General features: G+C 45.8%; 1 protein-coding gene across 11 annotated transcripts in view; it reads right to left on the bottom strand.

The window, feature by feature from the left end:
• NLRC5 (NLR family CARD domain containing 5) overlaps window positions 1–12,993 on the bottom strand; it is a 92,909-nt gene that overhangs the window by 72,873 nt on the left and 7,043 nt on the right. The gene's annotated exons all lie outside the window — the stretch shown is intronic.

Raw genomic sequence — 12,993 nt, 5'->3', positions numbered from 1 at the left:
TCACATCTCCTATGGTGGTATCTATGTGGTTTGGGGTAGCCATCAAAGAATGAGAGAGACATTCTTAGTCACTGTGCTTCTATCAATTTCTCCATGCATGGCTAGCAGTTTTTAAATTATTTAAATAACAAATTTTAAATGATGTTAAGTTTATGGGTTCATGTTACCCAAATGCATAAAATTTTATTACTGCTCTACAGAAAGCGAGATAGCAGAGCGCTGCTAATAGAACAAAGAAAATAAACCTCAATAAACTCTCGAGCCTTCATATTTGCATTTTAGCACCGGGATCTCCGGCTAAAAAAAAGTGTTACTTCTAAGAATCACCAATGCATCCCTGGGATAGGGCGATCAAACATGGGGCTCAGAGAGAGGCAGTGAAACGCCCAGCATCACACAATCAGAAACAGTCAGCACGCCAAGGGAATCCAGGCGTGTGGGTTTGCAGTCCGGTGCTCCTGCCACTCCAGGTCCAGACAGCAAGAGGAAAAAGGGCAGGGGACCTTGCTGGGGTGCTAGTCTCACTGAGGGGTGGGCATGAAAAGATCACTCCATCCTGGCTTCAATTTTAAGCAGAGAGCCCCTTCCGTTTCCTGCATCGCTGTGCCCTTGGGGAATCTCCTGCCATCCAGGAAACGCCACTGCTGTGGAGGTTAGGGGGTGGAGTGGAGAAATCACAGCCAGTTCCTTTGCCCCAGTCCCAGGGCCTTTGCCCTCGCTGCTCTCTGCGCCTGGAGACACCCCCCACCTCCAGTCCACAGGCATGCACACGTGCACGCACGCCAGCACACACGCCTCTGGCCAGAGTTGTCTCTAAAACTCAGTTCTGGGGCTTCCCTGGTGGCGCAGTGGTTGGGAGTCCGCCTGCCAATGCGGGGGACACGGGTTCGTGTCCCGGTCCGGGAGGATCCCACATGCAGCGGAGCGGCTGGGCCCGTGAGCCATGGCCGCTGAGCCTGCACGTCCGGAGCCTGTGCTCCGCAACGGGAGAGGCCACAACAGTGAGAGGCCCGCGTACCGCAAAAAAAAACCCAAACAAACAACTCAGCTCTGGTCTGGCCTCATTTCTGTCTAAACCTCTTGTAGTTCCCCACCACCTGCAAGACGAAGTGGCACCACGTTAGCATGACTTCCACAAAGCCGGTCCACATCAGGTGCCGAAGAAAGGCTCAAAGGATGAATAAACAAATGGTCCTTCACCGTCTGGGTCCTGGCCATCTCTGGGCCCCCTCACACCACCCGTGCTGCCCTGCCATGTGACCATGCTTCCATTGGCGTGATCTTTCCATGCCCACCCCGCATCCTCTTTCACAACCCCTTGCCTTGCACACATGCCCTGCTCTGCCTTGAACGCCCTGCCCTTTTTTTCCATCTTGCAAACTCTTCCTTCTCCTCTGGACCCAGCTCCAATCAACTTTTGCTCCCTTCTCAGGGAAGTCTTCCCAGCTGCCTTCCCAGACCAAGTGGCACCCCCAGTATTGGGCTTCCCTCCCTAGCAATCTCTCCTATCTCCTCCACAGCAGGGCTTGTCACTCTGCATCATCATTTCCTCTTGGCCCGCCCTTCCTTCAGCAGCTGGGTACACCTCCAGGGCAGGAACACTGCCTGATTGTGGATAAGGGCAAATACCTTGGCACCAGGGCCCTGGATTTGAGTCTCTACTACACAGTTACCAGCTGTGTGGCTATGGTCTGGTTACTCCATGGCTTGGTACCTCAGCGTCCTCATCTGTAAAATGGGGATGTTCTAGGTCAGGCTGCTAAAAGCAGAGCCCAAGACAGGGGTGTCTGTCCAAGTTATTTATTAAGGTGGGAAGGGAAGCAGGATGGGGTGGGGGGAGAAGTTAAGCACAGATGTGGTTTCAGGAGCAGTCTAGCTTTAGCCTGACCACAGGGAACTCTGGGAATGTGAACAACACTCCAGAGTTTGTCCTGCCAAGAGGCAAGGGGGCGGCGCTGTTCCCCCGCCCATATCCGCCACATCTGCCACTCATTGGCTACGGGCCATGCCTATGGGGTGGAGGAGGGGCATTCCTATCAGACAAGGGCAATCCTTCAGGACGGGGTGCAGGTGTTAGTGGGCCTACACCCACAATGGGTGGGGGAAGGGGGACTGGCCTATGAGGGGGTCCAGGAGACTGGTGAGAGGGAACCCCAGCCGGGTCAGCCTTGGGGGTAATAATAGCTACCTGGCAAGGTCGCTGGGAGATGAAGCAGGCAAAACCCCTGACACGGCATCTGGCCCATTAGCTATTATTACCAGTGTTGTTGTTCTTGTTGTTTCCTATGTAGCCCCAGCCCCTAGCACAGGGTAGAAGGAAGGGAGGGAGGGAGGAGAGGATATGGTTTGAGTCACATACTTCTGGCTGCTGCCCTTTTGCTTCTTCCCTCTCCCTGCTTGGATGGAGAGGAACCCCGCCTGAGGCTGGGGCTCAGGAGTAACAGGTGCTGGCAGCACCCCTCCCACTTGCTGGGATCTGTTTCCTCATCTCTACAAGGGGGACACCACCTGCTGTCCCTGTTCCCAGGGCTGTCTGGGAGGGTCAGGCCGAGGATCAGGGTCTGGGGGAGTCTGGAAGCCCTGTCCTCCCCGGGCACTGGCAGACCCCGGGGTTCTACCCCAGCTCCTGGGCCTGGGTGGGGAGAAAAGAGGACAGAAGGGGGCGACTGAGGCCAGGCAGCAGGAAGAGAGGGACAGAACTCAGAAGGCTGCCAATGCTAACGGCAGGGTCAGGAAGGATGCGGTTGGCGGGGTCAGTACCCCCGGCCACGACATCCACTCAAGACATTTGGACCAAGATATCACCGAAATTGAGAAAAGAAAGTGCTACTGAAGTTGGTTTCTCAGGACTGAGTGGACAGGTCAGGCCTGGGGACCCCAGGGTGGACCAGAGTCCACAGAGGCCCTCCAGCCCTCTGGGAATCCTCCACGCCAAGCCCTGCAGGGCTGACGACCGGGAACCCAGGGCCTCTGCTTCCCCCAGGGCGGCTGATCATAGTCCGAGGCTTCAGAGGATGCCTGAGCCCAGATGCAAAGGGGAAGAGAGCTGGAAGAATCCTGGCAGTGGGGTCCATGCCAGGCCCATTATATAGATTGGGAAACAGAGGTCCCGAGAAAGGAAGGCCTTGCTGACACTCACAGCAAATAAGAAGCAGAAGTGGGACCAGACTGACCCAGTGGGCTCTTTCTGGGGGACCGATACAGCCCCACCCTAGGAATCACCCTCTTCTCATGAGGCCCCACGGGAGTTATCTTCAGGGGGACGTCAGCGGCCATCTCCTCCCTCACCCACAAAAGCTGGCATAGCGGGCAAGGGGGGTCCTTGACACAGCACATTTCCATGGGGTGATGATGACATAGGAGAATACTGTTCCTTTGAAAACAATCATCTTTATTGTCCCTCACAATGCCAAGGTCCTGCAGGACTTAAAATGCAGTCACATGCTTTACCAAAGCACAAACCGAGGCTCCCAACAGTGAGGGGGCCTCCCCAGGTCACTAGCTAGACAGTCGCAGAGCTGACAGTTGAACAAACATCTTCTTGCCTCAAAGCCCTTGTGGAGGTGGCACAAGCCTGCACTCTGGGCCTCAGGCCTGGGCCTGGGAGGTCCCTGTTCCAAATCCAACAAGGCTTCTCTCTCCTTGTCACTGGAAACCAGGAAGCTGGTTTCCAGTGACAAGGAGGGGATGAAGAAGGCTCGGAATGTAAAGGAGAGAAGTTAGATCCTGAGGTTCGAATTCACAGCCTGGAAATTGGTCTGCCCGCTTTCAAAGGCAGATTGGCAATGATTTCTAAAACTTAAAATGTGTCCGGCCTTTGGGCTTCCTTGGTGGCGCAGTGGTTAAGAATCTGCCTGCCAATGCAGGGAACACGGGTTCGAGCCCTGGTCCGGGAAGATCCCACATGCCACGGAGCAACTAAGCCCGTTGCAACAACTACTGAGCCTGCGCTCTAGAGCCTGAGAGCCACAACTACTGAAGCCCGCGTGTCACAACTACTCGGCCTGTGAGCCACAACTACTGAAGCCCGCACGCCTCGAGCCCGTGCTCCACAAAAAGAGAAGCCACCCAATGAGAAGCCCGCACACCACAACGAAGAGTAGCCCCCGCTCGCCGCAACTAGAGAAAGCCCGTGTGCAGCAATGAAGACCCAACACAGCCAAAAAAAAAAAAAAAAAAAAAAAAATGTGTCCGCCCTTTGACTCTACAACCAAACTGCTTGGCAGAAATCTACAGGGAGAGCCACACGGGCTGCAAGGCACAGAGTGCACTACGTAAGAAAATCCTGCAGCTGCGTTTGAACAACTCATAACCTAACATAGTGTGGTTTACCACGCCTCTGGGTTATGGGCATGAAGGCCACTGATGCAGCTGGATCCTCCATATGTATTACTGAATAGACAAGACACACGTATAATGATATGCATAATACGACATCATTTGTCTGAAGAATACATATAAAACAAAACACCAATACTCCAGTTCTATAATAACATGTTTTTATAACTTAGAGGGTAAGAGCATGAATTTTGGAGCCAGGCTGTCTAGGTTTGGGACTAAACTTTTCACCATTTTCAGGCTGTGAGGCTTCAGGCCGGTTGTATAGCTTCTCTGAGCCTCAATGTTCTCATCTATAAAACAAGGACAATAACAGTACCTTCCTCACAGGGGTGTGAATGAGTTAATACACGTAAAGCACTTAAAACAGGGCCTCGCAGTGAGTGAGCCCAATTTAAGTGTTTTGGGGTTTTTTTTAGGTTTTTTTTTTCTGGCCGCGCAGCACAGCTTGTGGGATCTTAGTTCCCCGACGGCAGTGAGAGTGCAGAGTCCTAAGCCCTGGACCGCCAGGGAATTACCTTGCTTGTTTTTTTTAATGCGAAGGCTTAGATAAAGTTCTGGAAGCCAACACACCCAACTGGTTACCTCAAACTGGGAGAGGACAGACCTGGGGCGGGAAGCAGTGAGTAATGGAGATTTCAGCATGATGTATAAGGTGTTTAGCTTTCTGCAAACAGAATTTAGTCATGTATTACCTGTATGGTTTAAACTGAATACAGTTTTTTGAAAGTGAAAGACCAAAGATCAGTGACCAGAAAGCTGGACTCTTTGAAGTTAGAAGAGGAATTCTGCTTCCGGGATGGATCATCTGACCGATGTTGTCCCATGCCAGCCGACAGTGACCAGACACACAAAACACGGGTAGGAGAAAAGCTTGGGGCTGGGACTGGGGGTTAGGGGATTGGTTGGTTGGAGCCTCAGTTCTGAGCCCCACTGCCCCAAACTGACTTGTTAGGTGACAGCAGGCCAGTCCCTGCCCTCTCTGGACCATGGTTCGCTTGTATGTCAAGCAGGGTTAATATCAGCCCATCTCACAGGGGTCTGTGGAGCTGATAAAAGAGCCTTTGGGGTCGGGAGGCTTGGGTGCAAATCCGGATTTCAACATGTGCTGCTCAACCTAGGGCAAGTTTCCTAACATCCCTGTACCACATGTTCCTCATTTGCAAATGCCTGATGATTTTGCATCTTCTTCACAGGGTCATTCTGAGGATGGCGGACAATACTTCATACAAAGATTACAGCACAATGGGGGACTGCCCACTCGCAGCTGATGCTAGCTGATGCTAATCTCATATATTGGGTTCTCAGCACAGGTTGGCCATCATGCTACAGTATTCCACCTGCATTTCCTCAGTGGATCCTCAGTCAGCCTTTCAAGGCAGATATGGCCTTCATTTTACAGATGAAGAAATGGACTCTGGGACGTCAAGAAGCAAAGAGTGGATTTAAAACCTCTGCTGAACCCAGAGGCGCTTTCCTAACTGAAGCACCCTACTACCTTCAACCAACGATCTTCTTTCCAAACGAAATGATCATTCCCATAGCTCTTGATTATTTTTCTGCTATAAAATATAATCTGCACTATTTGAAAAGTTCTAAACATTGCGGAAATACATAACGTGAACTTTCCCACAATCTTACCCTTTAGGGATGGAAATACAATTTCCAAGACTTTTTTACCCATGTTGGAGGCCATTTTTGCCTGATCTGAGAATCTGAGTAGCGTTTCCTTAAAAATTTTCTAGAAATCATTTCACTTTGAACTTAATTTTTTAAAGTATCATTTGCCCTGCATGGAAGGTAACCCCTAAAAGAGAAACCCAAGGGAAACAAAACCAAAATGATGCCCGTTGAACAGGACCTGGGCGTGGCTGCCTATGGCCTGAGGCCTGGCCTCGCATTGTGGAAAAGGTGATCAGGAGTGTAAGAGGCCTTACAGACATTAGCAGCCAACTGAGACTTTCTCCTTGATTCAACAGGAAGGATTAAAGAGAAGTGAAAAGAGGACAGCTGCTCTCACTTTATGATTCAGCCAACTGCCTCGTCCATGCACCTCCTAAACATCATCCTGCTGACTACCGTGTAAGTCTCTAACGAGGCAAACCTTTACCTGCCCATTTCAAGAAGAGAATTCTGAGGCTGAGAAATGCACAGGACACCTTCAAGAACTTAGGGAAAAGACTACTGTGAGACCAATAAAACGGCAAGCTATTTCTCTCTTCAAACAAGATGCAGTGACAAGATCTGAATACCTCAGAGTACCAGCTCACCATGATTTGAGTCCTCCCTCCATTTGGCATGAGGGGCAGAAGGAACCGCCCTGGCAAGGGGTTGATGGGGGTTTGGGGTTTCGTGATGGTACAAGCTCCATCCCTCCCCACAGGAGATGGGTGTTGAGGGATCAGGCAGTTTTCCAGCTGCCTGAAACCTCTATATCCACACAGTCTTCTAGGAGAGAAATTTAGCAACACGGTCTCAAACATTTTGAAAATAATGGTTCCAGTGAGGATTCGGGGAAGATGGCAGAGTAGGAAGCACCAGGAATCTGTCTCCTCACTTAGACAAAAATCATACGAGCAGAATCTGGTATAACTGTTTTGGAACTCCGGAGTCTGTTGAAAGCTTACGGCTTCCAGGGTTAATCTGGACTCTTAAATTTCGGTTAATTTTAAATTGGGAGATTAGGTTTGACATAAATACAATACCATGTGTAAAATAGACAGCTAGTGTATAGCACAGGGAGCTCAGCTTGGTGCTCTGTGATGACCTAGATGAGTTGGATGGGAGGGTGGGAGGGAGGTCCAAGAGGGAGGGGATATAGGTACACATATAGCTGATTCACTTCATTGTACAGCAGAAACTAACACAACATTGTAAAGCAACTTTACTCCAATATAAAAAATTTTGGGGGTTCATTTTGGTCAATTTCAGCTCTTAGTACAGTAGTAGGAAGCCACCCCCCACCCCTCAGTCTTGCGGCAGCCAGCTGTGCACATGTTCCTGGAGCAGCTTGCACGCAGTTTGCAGGAGCGAGGGTGGGTAAAAAGGACCCTGTCCTCCAGATCCCGGAGATTTGTACCATAATTGTTGACTGCTGTTTCTGATCTCAGAGGTGCAGACAGAAGCAGGCAGCCGTTGTTGTCACTCAGCCACCCGCACCGTGGTGGCAAGCCCCTCCCCCTCCAGCTGAACTGACCTCCGGGCGATTTAAAGGGCCTGTGCCTTTTGTTCCCTCCTTCAATTTTGCTTTTCCCCTTTTGGAAGCCAGACATTAAAGACTAGGACATTCAGAAACAACTGCACATATGAGGAACATTACAGAGTGACTGCACATGCCCAAGGAAAGGCTCAGCAAAGACATAAGGAGATGAAAAGACATAAGAAGGCATTAAGTTAACACCTCAGGTTGATCTTGGGCACAGAGACAGTTCACAACGATACAAAAAAACCAAAAATGATAAACAAAAACCAAAAACCAAAAAACAGCAACCCTGGCAAGGGGGAGAATCTGATTTCCAGAGTTACCACATTATTAGATTCAAATGTCCAGTGTTCAGCAACAACAACAGAAAAATCACAAAGCATACAAAAGAAACAATGGCCCACTGAAAGGAAAAGATCAATTCAAAAGACTCTGTCTCTTAAAAAAATGTAACGACAGATATAAAGACTTTGAAACAACTGCCTTAAAGATGCCTAAAGAACTAAGAAAGTCAAAAAAATTATGTGTTAACAAAATGCAAATATCAATAAAGAGATAGAAAACCTAAAAAGAAACCAAAAAGAGATTCTGGAGCTGAAAAAATGCAGTATCTAAAATGAAAAATTCATAGACGGATTCAAAGGCAGATTTAAGCAGGCAGAAGAAAGAAACAGGGAGCTTCAGGATAGGACAAAGGAAATTATCGAGGCTGAGAAACAGAAAGAAAAGGAATGAAGAAAAGTGAACGGAACTTAAGGGATGTGTGAGACATGATTAAGTGGACCACCATACACATTATGGGAGCCCCAGAAGAAGAGACAGAAAAGGACAGAGAGAAAAATTGAAGAAATAATGGCTAAAAACTTTCCAAATTTGATGAAAAAGCTGAATATAAACATTCAAGAAGCTCAATAGATTCCAAGTAAAATTAACTCAAAGAGACCCACACCAAGACACATTATAAGCAGACTTTCAAAAACCAAAGACAATGGGTGAGTCTTGAAAGCAGCAAGAGAGAAGTGAATCATCAAATACAAGGGCTCCTCAATAAGACTATCTGCAAATTTCTCCTCAGAAACTTTGGAGGCCTGAGGACAGTAGGTGCATACATTCAAAGTGCAAAAAGAAAATAACTGTCAACCAAGAATGCTATATCCGGCAAAAGCGTCCTTCAAAAGTAAGGGAGAGGGAATTCTCTGGTGCTCCAGTGGTAAAGAATCCACCTTACAATGCAGGGGACATGGGTTAGATCCCTGGTCAGGGAACTAAGATCCCACATGCCGTGGGGCAACTAAGCCTGCATGCCACAACTACTGAGCTCGTGTGCCTCAACTAGAGCCCACGTGCTGCAAACTACAGAGCCCACCCACTCTTGAACCTGCGTGCCACAACTACAGAGCCCACACGCCCTGAAGCCTGTGTGCCACAACCAGAGAGGAGAAAGAAAACAAACCTGCACACCACAACTAGAGAGAAGCCCATATGCTGCAACAAAGAGCCTGCTCACCACAACGAAAGATGCCACATGCCTCAAAGAAGATCCTGCGTGCCATGACTAAGACCTGATACAGCCAAAAAAAAAAAAAAAAAAGGGAGAAATCAAGACATTCCCAGATAAACAAAAGCTGAGGGAATTCATGACCACTAGACCACTAGATGTGCCCAGCAAGAAATGCTCAACGGAGTCCTGCAGGGTGAAATGAAAGGATACTAGACAGTACCTCAATGTCATAAGGAAAAATAAAGATATAAATAACGGTAAGTACATGGACAATTATAAAAGCTAGTATTATTGTAGCAATAGTTTGTAACTGTACTTTTGGTTTTCTACAGGATTTAAGAGACTATTACATGTAAAGAAAAACAATTATTAGTGTAAAGGCTAGTATACAGTACTGTAACTTTGGTTTGTAATTCCAAATCTTGCTTTCTACATAAACTGGGAGACTAATGTGTTTTTTAAAAATTATTATTTTATATTTGGGGCACATAATATATAAAGATGTAATTTTGTAACATCAGCAACAGAAAGCAGTGGGGATGGAGCTGTAAAGTAGCAGAGTTTTTGTATGTTATTGAAGTTAAGCCACTATATTCACATCAGAGTGTTATAACTTTAAGATGTTAAATGTAATCCCCATGTTAACCACAAAGAAAATAGCCATAGAATATACACAAAATTAAGAAAGAATTTAAACATTTCACTACACAGTTAACTAAGCACAAAAAAAGAGAGGAATGCAAAAAATACGGCACAAAAAAGCTATAGGGCATATAAAAAACAAACAGCAAAATGACAGAAATAAGTCTCTCCTTATCAGTAATAACCTAAATGTAAATGGATTAAACTCTCCAATCAAAAGACAGAGATTGGCTGGATAAAAACACATGATCTAACTGTATGCTGTCTACAAGAGACTCACTTGAGATTCAAGGACAAAAACAGATTGAAAGTAAGGGGATGGAAAAAGATATTCCATGAAAATAGTAACCAAAGGAGAGCAGGAGTGGTTGTACTAATATAAGATAAAGTAGGCTTTAAATCAAAAAAAAGGTTACAAGAGGCAAAGAAGGACTTTATATGTTAATAAAAAGTTAAATTCAGCAAGAAGATATACCAATTATAAACATTTACATACCTGATGACAGACCACCAAAACATACAAGGCAAAAACTGACAGAACTGAAGGGAGAAATAGGCAGTTTAACAATAATAGTTGGAGACTTTAATACCCACTCACAATAATGGATAGAATAATCAAGCAGAAGATAAGTGAGGAAATAGAGGACTTAAACGATACAATAAATCAATAAGATCTGACAGATATATTCAGAATACTCCACCCAATGACAACAGAATACACATTCTTGATTGCACATGGGGTATTTCCCACGATAGACCATATGTAGGGCACAAATTAAGTCTCAATAGATTTTAAAAAATAGATATCATACAAAGTATAGGCCTTGACCACAAAGGTGTTAGAAATCAATAACATAAAGAAAACTGGAAAATTCACAAAATTGTGGAAACAAAACAGCCCACATTTAAACAACCAATGAATCAAAGAAGAAATCACAATGGAAATTAGAAAATGCTTAGAGATGAATGAAAACAAAAACACAACATACCAAACTTTATGGGACACAGCAAAAGCAGTGCTAAGGGGAAATATTATAGCTATAAATGTTACATTAAAAAACAAGAGAGGGCTTCCCTGGTGGCGCAGTGGTTGGGAGTCCGCCTGCCGATGCAGGGGACACGGGTTCGTGCCCCGGTCTGGGAGGGTCCCGCATGCCGCGGAGCGGCTGCGCCCGTGAGCCATGGCCGCTGGGCCTGCACGTCCGGAGCCTGGGCTCTGCAGCGGGAGAGGCCACAGCAGTGAGAGGCCCGCATACCGCAAAAAAAAACCAAAAACCAAAAACAAAAACAAAATGAAGGGAAAAAACCCACACAATCATTTCAATTGATGCAGAAAAGACCATTTGACAAAATTATACACCCTTTTACGATTAAAAAAAATTCAACAAACCAGAAATAGAAGGAAACTACTCCACATAATAAAAGTCATATATGAAAAACCCATAGCAAACATCATACTCAATGTTGAAATACTGAAAGCTTTTGCTTTTAGATCAGGAAAAGGCAAGGATGCCTGCTTTCACCACTTCTATTCAACACAGAACTGGCAGTTCTAGTCAGATCAATTAGGCAAGAAAAAGAAATAAAAGACATCCAAATTGCAAAGGAAGAAGTAAAATAATCTGTTTGCAGATGACAGGATCTTCTATGTAGAAAATCCTAAAGACTCCACAAAAAACCTGTTAGAACTAATAAATGAATTCAGCAAGGCAGCAGGATACAAAGTCAACACAAACAAATCAGTTGTGTTTCTAAATATGAAAGATAACAATCTGAAAAGGAAATAACCAAAACAATTCCATTTATAATAGCATCAAAAAGAATAAAATACTTAGAAGTTAACTTAACCAAGGAGGTGAAAGATCTGTACAATGTAACTACAAAATGTTGCTGAAAGAAATTAAATAAGACATAAATAAATGGAAACATATCCCATGTTTATGGATTGGAAGACTCACTATTGTTAAAATGTCAATATTGGGACTTCCCTGGTGGCGCAGTGGTTAAGACTCCATGCTCCCAATGCAGGGGACCCAGGTTCAATCCCTGGTCAGGGAACTAGATCCCACATGCATGCCACAACTGAGAGTTCGTATGCCACAACTAAGGAGTCCGCATACTGCAACTAGGGAGCTGGCGAGCTGCAACTAAGGAGCTGGTGAGCGGCAACTAAGGAGCCCATGTGCTGCAACTAAGGAGCCGGTGAGCTGCAACTAAGGAGCCCACCTGCCGCAACTAAGGAGTCCACGTGCCACAACTAAGGAGCTGGAGAGCTGCAACTAAGACCTGGAGCAACCAAATAAATAAGAAAATATTATAAAACTAAAAATGTATTTTCCTTAAAAAAAGAAGTCAATATTACCCAAAGTAATCTACAGATTCGATGCAATTCCTATCAAAATCCCAATGACTTCTTTTTTGCAGAGATTAAAGAACACATCCTAAAATTCATATGGAATCTCAAGGGACCCCAAATAGTCAAAACAATCCTGAAAAAAAAATAAAACTGGAGGACTCACATTTCCTGATTTCAAAACTTGCTACAGTAATCAGAACAGTGTGGTATTGGCATAAAGGCAGACATACAGACCAATGGAACAGAATAGGGAGCCCAGAAATAAACCCTCACATATATAGTCAAATGATTTTTGACAAGAATGCCAAGACCATTCAATGGGGAAAGGACAGTCTTTTCAACAAATGGTACTGGGAAAACTGGATATCCACATGCAAAGGGATGAGGTTGGACCCTTATCTCACACCATATATAAAAACTAAATCAAAATGGATCAAGGGAGACTTTCCTGGTGGCACAGTGGTTAAGAGCCCGCCTTTCAATGCAGGGGGCATGGGTTCAATCCCTGGTCTGGGAAGATCCCACATGCTGCGGAGCAACTAAGCCCATGCGCCACAACTACTGAGCCTGTGTTCTAGAGCCCACGAGCCACAACTACTGAGCCCAAGTGCCACAACTACTGAAGCCCATGCGCCTAGAGAAGGCGGGCTCCACAACAAGAGAAGCCACCACAATGAGAAGCCTGCTCGCCGCAACTAGAGAAAGCCCACGTGCAGCAATGAAGACCCAACGTTGCCAAAAATAAATGAATAAATAAAAATTTAAACAAACAAACCAAAAAAAAAAAAAAAATGGATCAAGGCCCCAAACGTAAGACTTAAAATAATAAAACTATTAGAAGCAAACATAGGATGAAAGCTGTGACACTGGGTTTGGCAGTGATTTCTTGGAGATGACACCAAAAGCACAGACATCAAAAGAATAAACAGAAAAATTGGACTTCATGAAAATTTT

The sequence above is a fragment of the Phocoena sinus genome, chromosome 19 (genome assembly GCF_008692025.1).
Source record: "Phocoena sinus isolate mPhoSin1 chromosome 19, mPhoSin1.pri, whole genome shotgun sequence".
NCBI classification, from domain to species: domain Eukaryota; kingdom Metazoa; phylum Chordata; class Mammalia; order Artiodactyla; family Phocoenidae; genus Phocoena; species Phocoena sinus.
The sequence above is the reverse complement of the archived record's forward strand: the minus strand, read 5'-3'. Positions and strand labels throughout refer to the sequence as shown.